This window comes from Cryptomeria japonica, chromosome 7 (genome assembly GCF_030272615.1).
Source record: "Cryptomeria japonica chromosome 7, Sugi_1.0, whole genome shotgun sequence".
In the NCBI taxonomy this organism is placed as follows: domain Eukaryota; kingdom Viridiplantae; phylum Streptophyta; class Pinopsida; order Cupressales; family Cupressaceae; genus Cryptomeria; species Cryptomeria japonica.
Window position 1 is genome coordinate 515,139,676 of NC_081411.1, and position 14,662 is coordinate 515,154,337.

A 14,662-nucleotide genomic window follows, 5' to 3' on the forward strand; every position below is an offset into this window, starting at 1 on the left:
AGACAATTTAGTAGGTTGCCCTACTATGAGAAGCTACAAATTGTGCATTTGTTTGATACTATGCATATTGGAAAGAATATAACAAAGATGTTATGGAAAATATTGGATGGAAGGCGTGACAAAGAAAAAAATGTCAAAATTTGTAGTGACATTCAAGAATTCAATCATGCAATGAAAAATGTCATTCAATTAAATAGCGATGGAGACACAATTAATATAAGTGCTTTTCTTTGGTTATTAATGGAGTAGCAAAGAAATGTTATAAAAGAGGTCATACGAAAAATTCTATTTCCCACAGGATTTGTTGCGAACATAATCAATCCCATAACAAAGATAAGTGAATTTGGGCCAAGGATGAAAACACATGATTGGCATACCTTCATTAAGGTAATTCATGTTATTGTATATTTTTTTATATATTTGTATACTACGTGTACTATTCATTGTATTATGTTTAGTACTAGTTTTGGAAAAACAATGAAAATATCATTTTATAATTGTTGCAGTACATTCTACCTCTATCTCTCCCAGACCACTTTGACAATAATGTCAAGCAAGTTATATATGATCTTGGAAAATATATGAGGTAAGTAGTGTTATTTGTTCAATTTGTTGTATATATATCATATTTGTCATTTATTTTATTTGTTACGTAATATATTGTATATTATTTTGTTAATTCTCGTTAATATATTTTCGTCTTGAATCACTTGTAGATGGTTGTCATCTAAAGAAGTCCATAAAGAAGATAAAAATTATTGGAAGAGAAAAATTCCTCGTCTAATGTGTGAAATGCAAAAGTGTCTACCTTCAACATTTTTCAATGCACAAGAACGCTACCTCATACACCAAGTTGAGGAGATTGAATTGTCTGGACCTGCATACACAAGGTCAATGTGGATGGTTGAGAGACACTTGAAATTTTTGAAGGCTTTGTTTCGACAAAAAATACATCTTGAGGTTTCTATGGTGGAGGGATATATGGTATACCAGACTATGGTGTACATTACTGAATATCTTCTTAAGTTTGCGGCAAAGATTCATGTAGATCGCATTTGGGATCCCAACTCCATTAAAAAATTCGAAGGGGAGTACCTGATGGGGAAAGGTAGATTGAGGAAAGTGAGAGATAATTATTGGATGTTCATGGCCATTAATCTGAATACATTTTACATTTGGTTTTTATAAATATATTGTAGTTAATTAATTCTTAATCTTCAATACACATCAGTTGTAAATTTTTAGTTATTTTTTCTATAGTTGCTCGAGAGTGGGATGCACTAATTTGTATGTCACAAAAAATCTTGATTGGATGACGGTATGGATTGAATGATGTCAACAATCTGGTTGTGCATTAACATGGGAAGGTGTGGCTTCCTTGGTTAAAGAAGCTCATCGTAATGGAGATTCCAATGTTACACCAAGGGAAATTGATTTGGCATATGGTTTAAGAGATAAACAGGTACGTATAAATATATTAATCACCCATATTATTATTTTTTTTCAATTGTAATGATGTATATATATATGTTGTTTTTTGCATACATTCGACCAAGAATAAATATGTTTATCAACTGGTGATGCAATAATTTTTACACGTTTGACATATTGTAGGTGAAACACCACAAGGCTATGTGGTGCAATGGTCATAAATTTTGCATCAAAAAGTTGGATGACATGAAGAAAACTTGTGATTGTAGGATAACTGTAGTATTTCAGGTGACTAATGTTTCATCTAGAAGCGATATACATCCTCGAGTCTCAAAAAATCGATACTATGGGATTTTGGATGATATACTTGTTGGCTTGATGATGATTTTTGTAATGGATGACTTTATGTGTTGTCATTGATGGCACATATAAACACACACGTTCACATTGTCATAGTCATCTAAGTTAAGACAAACCGGTACTATTCCTAAGTCTTTGTATTGCAAACCACTATTATTTATATAGATAAGTCCAACCGGTTTGAAGGTGTCTAACTGGTATATGTAGACAATTGGTATATGTAGGAATGACAATTGGTTTTGGACAACTCTACTGACACCAGTTTGGAGATACTGTGGAGATCAATAAGGAGGAGAATGAAGGATAATCGGTCTATGAGTTGGAAGCGGTTAACACTCAACCGGTATCGGTGTTCCAACCGGTTTTCACTGATTGTGTGATGAGTTATCACCGGTCGTGATGAAGTTATCTCTAACCGACAGATTTGGTGGTAATCTGTGATGTGTTATGAAAGATTGTCCAGATACACTGAACCTAGGAAATTGTGATAAGGTTCCAGAGCCGACATGAAATCTAATATCTATATAATGACATTGTGATGAACTTTTTTTATGATGCGAGATACTAGTGATGAGTTGATGCAATTTATTGAAGGAGTTGTAGAGTATGTTGGTGATGCAGTATTGAGTGAGCAGAAGAGAATCTATACAAGAAAGATGTGCTATTTCTAGATCACACACACCACCTGTTGTTTTCTAATCATTACAACAGTCAAATCCCCTAACCGGGTAAGCTATAACAAGTTTCATTGTACAAATCCTCTAACCAGGTGATTCGTTAGTTTGGGTTTGAAATACTCTACTGAGGTTACTCCTAACAGGGTACTACCTTTAACCGAGTATCGCTCCTAATAGGGCTTTGGGATCTTTAACAAGATTCGCTCCTAGCAGAGCACTTTGTAGACCTTAACCGACCAGTTACCTATTTCTGCAGATAGTTAACTTGTGAGTCCCATCTCACTGTGGTTTTTCCTAGTTGGGTTTTCCACATATAAACACTTGTGTTATGGTGGATGTTTTACTTGTTGTGGATGCTTTTATAACACTTTGGATTGCATGCATAGTTTTAACCAAACTGGCTAATTGTTTTTATCGGTTTGTGTTTAAAGTGGCATTGTTTTTGCTATCACTGATTCACCTCCCCTCTCAATGCTTTATAAGTCTATCAATACTTGAGTGTGACTTTGGCTGCTTCAAATTAGTTCTTTTTGTTGTCCAATGGTACAGGCTACGATTGAATGAAAATGATCTTGACAAAACTGTTATTGAACATGATAATGGATTTACAATGGTCAATACAAGGTCATTTGGGCGAGCTAGAAATGAGCCCTATGTTCTTCCAAGCCAATGTGAGTAGGTATTTTACTCAGAGGTTCCACATAAACCGGGTTGGTCATTTGTTGTTAGACATGATCCTAGAGGAAGGCCGACAAAGTATAATGTCATGGAAGAAGAAGATACAAAAGAACTAGAAGATGATGTACATGATGATCAGGATCAACAATTAGTTGATGATGTGCTCGACGAAGATGTCGAAGAAGAGGAAAAGAGATCAAAATTGGAGAAGATGGCAATTAAATGTATCTTCATTGGCTATGGTATGGGTGTGAAGGGTTACAAGCTTTGGGATCTAGTAGTAGAGAAGATTCTTTACAGTAGGAGTGAAATCTTTAGAGAGAGGAAACCTTCCACAGTTGATTTGTAGCTCGAGAAGGAGGATAAACAAAAGGAGGTAGTTCAAATTCCTCCTACCCCCTGAGAAAGAACTATTTACTCCTACGAGACTTGATAATGAGGAGAGCTCTAGCAGCTTAGAGAGTTCAAAAGAGGAACAAGATCCTCAACCTCAGTCTTTGAGGAGGTCTACGCATGATAGGCGACAACCTAAAAGATACTAATATTCACCATAAAGTTTTGGTTATATGTTGTTAGATTCTAGCTGTATTTTTGCTTTGATTGTCAATGTTTATGACCCTAGGACTATTAGAGAGGCTATGGTTGTGTGATGCAAATTCCTAGATGAAAGCCATGAATGAAGAGATGACTGTATTGAAGAAGAATGCTACATGGGCTCTAGTACCTTTGTTGAAGGATGAGAACTTGTTGGTTATAAATGGATGTTAAAGAAGAAACTTGGTCTAGATGGTAGTGTTGAGAAGTACAAGGCATGGTTGATCGCGAAAGGATATTTCTAGGTGGAGGGAATTGAATATGGGGAGATATTCTCTCTTGTAGCTAAGCTGACATCCACTCAACTCTTGTTATCACTTGCAGTAGCTCATGATTTGGAAGTCGAGCAGATGAATGTGAAGACAACTTTCCTTCATGGTGACTTAAAGGAGGAGATTTACATGTCACAACCTGAGCACTTTGTGAAGAAAAGTAAAGAGAATATGGTATGTAAGTTGAATAAATCTCTTTATGGTGTTACATAATCTCTCAGAATGTGGTACCATAAATTCAACACCTATGTGTTGTCAATGGTATTTCTAAGATCTAAATTTGACCATTGTGTTTATTACAAAGCTGAAAATAGTCATATTCTCATTATTGTCCTATATGTGGATGATATGTTGTCAATTGGAAATGGGAAGAGAATGATTTCATATTTGAAGTCTCAATTGTCATCATAGTTCGAGATGAAAGATCTAGGTACAACAAGGTACATTTTGGGAATGGAGATCATAAGGATAGAGCTAACAAAGAGCTTTGGGTTAGCTAGAGAAAGCGTGTGAACTATGTGTTGGAGAGATTTGGTATGAAAGATTGCAGATAGTTAGTTGTTCCTGTTCTATAGGGAACAAAGCTTTCTGTTGAAGACTATCCAAAGTCTCCTACCGAGATGGAGGACATGACCAGAGTTACTTATATGAGTGTTGCTGGTAGCCTAATGTATGCTATAATCTGTACACAGCCAAATGTAGCACAAGCAGTGGGAGTCCTTAGTCGGTTTATGACTAATCCTAGACAGGTGCATTGGGATGTAGTGAATAGAGTGTAAAAATATTTGCAGGGTACTTTTGAGTATTCCCTATGTTTCCATAGTAATCCTATTGGACCTCGTCATTCCTTGACTATTCATTGGTATGTGGACTTTTATTGGGCAAGTGACATTAATAGTAGAAGATCCATCAGTGGATATGCTTTCACAATGTTTGGTGGTGTAGTAAGTTGGATGACCAAGCGACAAGCTATGGTCGCTTTGTCCACTACAGAAGTTGAGTACATGGAAGCTACTCATGCTTGCAAAGATGTCATTTGGCTTAAGAGACTATGTTTGGATATTGGTTTTGATGCAAGACAAATTACTATTTGTTGTGACAACTAGAGTGCTATTTGTTTAGCAAAGAATCCTACTTTCTAGGCTAGAACAAAGCATATTGATGTTTAGTTTCATTTTGTTTGTGATATGATGGAAGATGGAAAAAGTTGATACTTTGGTGAATGTTGTAGATGCAATGATGAAGACAATGAGCACTGAGAATTTCAGATGGTACGTTGGTTCTATAGGCCTTAGGGCCTTTAGTAGATGACATAGTTTTGCCTCTTGGTAGGTCTTTGACAAGTGGGATAATGTTGGGATTAAGGTGTCTCAATCTTAGAGTCCAAACATGTTAATTTAATTATTTATTTTATTTTTCACCCACTTTGGAAGTCCTAAATTTTAGGGAACTAGCGTCATAGGTTTCTATGTTGAGACTATGACAAATTTCTATTATGAATATGATGGTTTCTAGTTCGGTGGAAGAGTCATCGAGAGTTATTTATTGGCAGTTTGAATTTATGGTTTGAGTTCACTTTTCACAAGTGGTGTGAGGTAAGGAAGACACCTATTTGGTCATGACAACTTCTATGTTGTACTTACATTACATTTGGCAAGATGACCATTATGGAAGAGATAGGTGTTGTTGCTTCAGAAGTTGTTATGTGCAAGGTGTCATTAGATTAGTAAGGTGTTGCTGGTGACACAACTTACCTCTTGGGAATTGAAGACGGTTTTGGAAACCATGGGCACATACCTCTTTGTGATGAGCTCTATTTATATGTTGATGCCTTAGTTGTTTATGTATGAGACATGTTGCTTTTTTATAAGGCATTGTTATGCTATTGAAATTGTAATTGAAATCTCTATTGTAGCTACTCTTGCAGAGCATTGGCTCTATGCATTGTATTGTAACTGTTGTTGTTGTTGTTGATAATACAATTGAGTCTGGCTTTTGGAGTGTGGGTTTTTTCTTGAAAGGGTTTTCCCACGTATATCTGGTGTTATTATTTTATGTGTTAAATTTGATTTTATATGAGTTTATCTAATCTGTAATAGTTTAAAAGTTTGCAAGAAATTTTTGCATCGCCTCTCCTATTAGATTTATCATTTGGAAGCATTATTTCATGTTTTGGCTTCCTTTTGATATCTTGGAAATCAATGCACTAAATTTCATCATGGCACACATTTAATGAGATCACCCATTTGGATAAGGTGTTCGCCATATTATTGTGGTCTCTTATAATTTGGGAGACTTTTAAATATGAGAAATAATTAATTTTTGCTTTTATAATTTTAATAAATTTATTGAATTTTCAATTTTGAGTTTCACCTTTCAAAATAACATTGCAACTATTTGTGAAATGCCTCCCAAATACACACTGGGTATCTACATTTTGCTTGCCATGTTGATTGCAAGTAATACCACATTGGCTTTTCCTTCATTATTTGTTCCATCCATAAGCTTTTGAATGTCGTTTGCCAAGATATTACCCCACTCATCTCTAACTACACACCATTCACCAGACGGCTTTGGGTTACCTTTTGATGCACCATCAAAGTTAACCTTGATTCACCTAGTTTCTAGTTTTGTCCATTCAACAATTTGTTTTTCCACCAAAGATGGATTATCCCATAGAGGCCCATTAATAGGCCCAAAGGGTTTGTGGCAAACCAAGTTGGAATCAAACTGAGTTGATGCATAGCACCAAGATCATTAGCCTAACACTATGCCTCACAACTCGCCTTCACACCAACTCAGCTACACACCTGCCCTTAAAAGGGTTTGTGGCAAACCAAGTAAGAATCAAATGAAAGTTGATGTGTAGCACTGAGATCATTAGCCTAACACTACACCTCATGACTCGCCTTCACTCCAACTCGACTACACACACATAGTTAAAAGGGTTTGTGGAGAACCAAGTGAGAATCAAATTGGATTTCATGTGTAGCATTGGGATCATTAGCCTAACACAACGCCTCACAAATCACCTTCACATCAACTTAGCTACACATGCACCCTTAAATTTTTTTGTGGAAAATCAAGTGAGAATCAACTCAAGTTGATGTGTAGCACTGGGATCATTATGCTAACTCTACGCCTCACAAATCGCCTTCACACCAACTCGGCTACACACATGCCCTTACCTTTAATATTTTACTATCATAGTGATTATTGTGCAATTTAGTTTTTGCTAATTGTAAGAGAAAATCACATATCAACACTTCAAAAGTATATCAAAGAATAATGGAGCGATATAGAGTCATTATAAAGGATTGATTGTTTGATTGTTCATTATTGCATTGATTTCATGCTTAATCGGGTGATTGATGGAATGTGGTTTCAATATATTGATTATGATTGTTGTTTTTTTATTATTCACATTTCATCATCTACACTTTACAATCAGTGTTTTTTTTCGTTCGCATGCATTTACTGGCCACAATTTTTTTTGGTGATTTTAGTGTTCATATGGTAAATGACCATTTTTTAGTGCTTGTCGATGTTTTTGATGGGTTTTTCCCATTTACTAAAGAAGTCACATTTTTCAACATCTTTTTAATATTTTCTAGTGACTGTGCTTTGCTAATCAACACAATACGTTTTTCCTTGGCCTCTAGTCCCCTTAATCATGCCTAAAGGGTGATTTTTTATTTTGGCTAATAACTTGGGCATACAATTCCATTTTTTCACAAGCAAGTTTTCATCAAAAGTGGGTTCTATGTACTTTCTAGTGGTGCAAGTAGCTTTTTTTTGTAAATTTGGCTATTGCTACATTTTATTATTTGTCAAATTTAGATGTGTTATTTTTAATCTCAAGCTGGTATATTTTGGCCATTTCCTCTATTTTATGTGATTATTATGACGTTGGAATGGTCTTTTAAAGCTCTTCATGGCCATCCATGTACTTTTTTCTAGACTTTGTACCAGATACATTTTATTTAGTTTTTTTTTTTATGTTTCCACACTTTGATTAACTAATAAAAAATTTGGCATCTAGAAACTTTTTATTTGCATGAGATGACTTTTTTAGAGATATTTAACATGTATTTTCAACATTTTTCCCTAATTAGGAATTGCATGCATCTTTTAAATGCACTTTTTATTTTGTAGATGTGTTAAGATAAAGTGCCACTTTATTGTATGTTTTTTGAAGATTTTTCAAATCATATTGTGCCTAATTTTATACTTACGTGACGTATTATAAAGTATGATAGGGGCTATGTAGTGTCTTAAGTTTATGATGACACCTTTTTCAAGCGAGTTTCCCTTCCACGACAACATGAATTATAGTTATTCTTTTGTCATGCATGTGTGCCTTGGTTTGTACACCCATTTTGCTCACATATAGATGATCTTTGTTCTCTTTCATGCATAACATGGTGACACATAGTTTCAATGGACCAATCATGCCTCTCCCTTGTCAACATTATGAGGGTTTTCTATTGTTTGTGCTAATGCTTATTTAGTTTCACTTTGTAGTGAGCTATGTATCTACCATTTGTTCCTATGTAATAGGTGGATCCAACGATTGGTTACCCATGCATTTCAATGAGATAGAGTTCTTTGTGTATAGACACATTTTTATTCCAGTTTCATGGAGGCAACCTTTCATTCTCATTTGATCAACGTTTTTCAGACTATTGGTACCTATATTTTTTACTTGTAATTTACTATTGCATACATAACTAGTGATGTTGGGGTCGTGCTCATGTAGATTCATATGCCAGTTATATCTTCAAATTTTAGATGTTTTTCCTTTTAAAAAAAAATCTAATCTTTGTTTGACTAGTGTCTTTAGGGGTACTCATACAAATTATTTTCATGATTATAATCTTCATCATACTTGAGAGGAGGTTCTTCATTTACAACACTATAATAGTCATTTTTCAATAGTAATCTATAGATTCTTCATGCTTAGTGATGTTATTAATGTTCTATTTCTTTGGGAGATTAATTTTGGAGAGGAGTTTTTTCCCATGTGGTTCTTCTCCCATTCTTTGGTTAGCAGAGATATTTTCATTTATACATGGGTAACTCATTAGACCTTTGTTATTGGGATCCATATATTTCCAAAAATCATTTATTTATGGTAGTTTATAACATTTTTTTTGTCTTCCATATGTCTTTGGTGAGGATGAGAGTCGTCCTACATAGAAAGAGTATTGCATTCTTCACACCCTTTGCCATTTATTTGGACCTTAAACTCTAGGAAAAAGTGGGTGGGAGATGATGAGGATGAGGTAGTGTTAATGGGGATTTGGTCAGATGTACGGTTTTGTCCTTCCATGTGATTGTAGTAGGGAAAATGATTATAATCTCCAAATATGGTTACTTTAGTTCTATTACAAGGGATTTTTAAGCATTAATATCGTGTATCTATGGGTGAAATAAGAGCTTGTAGGGGAGATAAAGGTCCAAGACTTGACACATTGTGTCAATTATGATTGGACCAACTTGTATTGGAAGTTTAATTGTTCCTTGAGATTAACATTCAACATTTAAATCATCTTAAGGGTAATTCTTCTATTTGGATCAATGACACTCTTGGAGTATCCCAACTATGTAATTAACTTGAGAGTCAAAATATTTAAGCTTGCACCACCATCTGTTCAAAATCTTTTGATGTGGTGCTTATGGATGAGGACTTCTAGATGTAAGGCCTCATTATGAATTGGGTTATTGGATGAAACATATTTGTCACTAAATATTATATGATGAGTGGATCTGAGATGATCTATCATGGCCTAAAATTAGTGAATAGTTATGTTAGTGGATGGTGAGGACCCTAAAGTGTTTATTCAAGGATGACCTTATGTGCTGGGGATATATAGAGGATTTTAATGATATAAATTTATGTTGGCATCTTTTCTAGGTGATCTAAGATGTTGGACGAGACATAGATGACACTCCTAGGAGTGTGACTTTGCCTCGCTGGGTGGTGGAAACATATCATGATTTTTACTTTGATGGTTATTGTGGCTATACGTTCATTGGTTTCTTGCACTTGGTTCATTGTGTATTCATATGGGACATCAATTTTATTGGCATGATTGGGGTTGTTACCTTGGTGCAATGTCATATATTGTATCCTCATAGAATTTCATACTTATTTGGTTCGCACTTTGCTATTTCTCCCTTGATGCCCCCAAAACTAATTGATTTTGCTTAAAGCAATGCCTAATTTTGGGAGCTAAGCACCTTTTCTTGCTTGTTGATCTTGTTATAGCTTAGGAGGTCTAGACTAAGGTGCCTAGCACCCTAGTCTCCATAGACTGTGTTTCCTAGCGCCATGGTCCAACCAAAAGGGATTGAAATTTGAACCCTCTAATGGTAAAAAAGTTGAGTAGGAAAGTTCTCTCTAATGTCGACCTTTTTCAAAATTTCAACACGTTTCATAAGGTTGAGTATAAAAGCAAGTCTTATCCCCTCGTTTGAAACATCTCTCATCTCTCCATAGGCAATTCAATCCCAATTGAGCAAGCATTTAGCATTTTCAAGACAGTGAAGGAGAAATCAATCATTCAAGAATTAAAGATGGCATCCATGGTTAAGTTTATGTGTTTCCTCCATGAGTCAAGTCATGCATGATCTCCTACCTAGAAACATTAACCTTTCATGAGAATTTAAGGAAATGAGATTCATAACAAATGTATAATATTTCAATTCTGTATTTCCCCATGGTTTTTAGCCTCTACCTTGCAAGAGCAAGATCTTTTTTCTATCCATCATTGTTGTAGGAGAGGTTAATTCATACTTGGGGTTTGACATAGGCAAGCCCCTATACAACCCAATACCATTTTCTATCTCTTATGTGTGCAAGTTTTAGATTTAGCAAATTTAGATTACAATTTTTTTAAGTAAAATTTGAGATGAACACATTTAAACTTTAAACAGGCAAAAAACCTTAGACAATGTAGCTAAGTTAGAGTGTTCAACACATTTTTGATGAAATTTTAGGGAGTTAATCTATAGGGAATCCTAATTTGGAATTTGTTTACAAAATTTATATTAGATATCCTCAAGGCAATGGCACCCAGATACATAGATTGACATTTTCAGGCTCAAATTGTAGATACAAGTTTTTCTACGAGTTCCATTTCTAGATCTTTCTTTAGAATTTGCAGATCTATTATGTAGCTTAGTGTTCATGCTGATTATTGTCAAATTCGTATCTTTGTGCCTAGTTCTTGTATTTTATCATTCTATCTTATCCAATCATATCAAAAATAAAAAAGAGAATAACTCAATCATTGTGCCCAACTCTCACAAGGGTCTAAAGTTGGGCCTATTGATTATTCTCCAATGTATGTTGATGTGAATGGGCTTAATTCCTAGTTTGTATGTTTAGATTAGCGAACCCCATTTTCACCATTTACACTTGGTTAGAAGTATTTTCCACGATTTAGGAGCTCATCTTAAATCTCTTGAGGTCACTATTGGATGAATTAGGGTGATTTGTGATGATGATATATCTGCTATCCATAAGATCTTGGATAATATTTTTCAATTTGATGCAATTAGGGGTCTCATGTTCTTTAACCTTATGGTGAACTCACAAAAGTTAGTATCGTTCCACTATGAGGGTTTGACTAGTGGTTCGTATTGTCTTATTTTTGGTAATGTGATTAGATTTTATTGGACCAACTTTTTAAGTGCAGATCCAATTGACTATCCTAAGGGAGTGTTATTTTGTCTTGGTTTGTCATTCTATTTTGGTGGTACCCTTGGATTGTTTTGAGTGTTTGCTTGGATATTTTTATGATTTTTGATATTGGATGTTGGTTGTAGGTTTAGCATTGGTTGTATATTTTGGGCCAATTTTACATCAACACCACCATCTTTGACAATGTTCTTGTTTTTCTCCCAAAAGTGAGGTTTGCCATTATTTTGAGGATCCTTTGATAATGAGATATTTTTTAATTGTAATTGCTCTTTCCATTATTTCACCAAAGGTATTGGAACATTGGATCGGTAAGTGAAAACCTATTTCTTGGTTTAGTTTTGGATGAGTATTTGGAAAAGTTATGTGTAGGCATTTGCTTTCTATCCTTTGATCATCTTGCCCCTTGTTGATTTTACTCTTCCATAAGGCATACAAGATTCACATCCTCCTTGTTGCACAAACTACTATTTTTCTCATTAGTTGTCCGTGCATTGAAGTCACCCATTAAAATAATTTCTCCCCAATGTGAGAAGACAAAATACCCTTTTTAGAGTGGCATATGAGTTCTTACCATTTAACCCATTTCTTTAGAATATTTTTTATCCATAAGGGGCAAAATAACATGCAATAATTATGACGTGCTTGTTATTCTCAAAAAATTTAAAACATATATATTTCTTATTTGGGTACTATTGACTCTAAAATTTACCTTGGAAAACAAACAACCTTATGGGAAATTCAGTGATGGGGGACCAATTGCGCAGGGTTCACTGAATGACCTCTGGGATTGAGAAGCCGACTCTTCCTTATGTTTTTGAGAAAAGGGAGAAGAAGAAAACACTCAAAAAAAATAAAACTAAGCTACTGAGGCGATACACCAGAGCATTTTCAGAGAAGACATGAGTATATAAAAACCCAAATACATATGGTTTTTGAGCCCATTCAACAATCTACAAGTCCGAATCAGAAACACAACTAAGATACAATCAAATTTCCTTGCAACATAAAGAAATATCCATCATGCATCTACTAGATAACAAGTACAAAACATAGTTTAATCGATAGAATCTTAGATATATATTCCCAAAGTTATTGGAATCTTAATAAAAAGCACAGAAAAGAACCATCAGAGCATATCAAAAAGAGAGATCACAAAGGCTGCAGGCACAGTTTGATTGATCTCTTTCAAATAATAGTAACAACTTAAAAGGTCGAAATTCCTACTAAGAAAACTTAATTGTCTTTCTCAAAAGTTTTGAACCCTTACAAGAAGGTAAAAACTAACATAAATAGAGCCTCAGGCTCGCTAACAAACTTGCAGATTCCACCGTCTTCCATTACATATGTCGTGGCATGCCTCCAGGCCATACCCGACAAACTGCCCCTGAAGTTGTTAGTCCCATGATGCTCTGCTAACCAACTGCAACCGCACAACAAGAGAATCGCAAAAAAAAAATAGCGGGCGGATCGAGAGAAATGCCGTGTCATGAAAACCCACGCCACATGGTAGCTTGACGCTAATGCAAAACTGAAACAGGAAAGGCAAATGATCAGAACCCCGACCGAGCTGACATCTATCTCACTTGATGTATGAGAGAGGGAAGGCTGGCAAAAAAAAAGGGCGGGACCATTAAAATATAGAAAATGCCGCCCGCGGATAAACCCGAAATAATGTTAACATTTCTTGGCGACTAAAATGGGGAATTCTGCCTGCGGAAGCTAGGACCCAAAAACTCTGGTTTGAAGACCAGGCCTTATGTCAAAACAGGACGGAGCAAATCGAAGGCCTGCTGTAATGGCAACCATTCATCCTCGGGGGGCAAAACCTGCACCTCTAAATTTTGGAAATGCTGATCCAGACAAGTTGCTTCGTCAAAAGGTAAGGGTGCAGGTTCATCTTGAACTAGTTTTAGGAGAGCAAAGAGTTGAGCCAGAGGGTGTAAAAGACATTCGACCTCGCCCGCCGAAATAAGATTGCCTAGGTGCTGTAGGAAAGTTATATCTTGTTGTAAATGCTCAAACTGGCTTAATATTTGCTCAATTCCTAACACAGTACCATCCGCGGGAAAAGGAGAAGGCATGCCCAATGAAACAAACCTCTCTATACGTTGTTTGATGTCCAGAACTGAAAACTATAGGGGTACAAGAGCTGCCGAAACCTGCATGATTACCCTATGCCGGTTGATGAAAACATTCATCTTTTTGATCAATTGCCAACGGTCTGCAATCCCCTTTTCCCTTAATTCTTCATTTTGGACTCTGGTTTGTTGACCTTGGGGAACATAGTCGCAAAGAAAAGACTATCCTTCTCCTCATTGAAATGGGTTTGTAGGTGTGGACGGGATGGCCTAGTGCCTTCCTTTTCCTATCTTTTACCAGTTTTGCTAATACGGGCAGTCTTGGAATAAGTAACTTGTTGCTGGTATTTGTCCGGGCTGGCAATAGCTTGACTTGCAAACACGACGCCAGGGGGAATTGCAAAGGGAAACTGAGAAATGAGACCACCAAAAGAGATCTGTATAGGGCGCAATAGCGTGGTGGGAGAAAATAATGGGACAAAGGGAGAGGCTCCTGAGAAAAATGGATTAGCGGACGTTGCTCCAACATTTGGGGGAGGAGTGGACTCTCCAAAACCAAGCCTGTGTTAGACGGTGGCCGCTTCAGACATCTGGGTGGAAAAGGCTGTGGGCACAAAGTCTGGGGCTGGGAGCAGAATTGAAATCTGTGGAAGCGCATCATGTGGGCCAACTGGTGACCTAGCCAGTGCTAGGGTGAGGGCGGTGGGAATCTAAGTATGCATTTTTGCGAAATGGGTAGCAGAAGAAAAATCATCTTGAGAAGAGGAAAACAGTAAGGAAGAGTGTACCTGGACCATGCAAGCCATCTGCCGTGAAGGATCTAAGGGATTATCTGGGACTTGAGAGGATGAAATCCTCATTTCA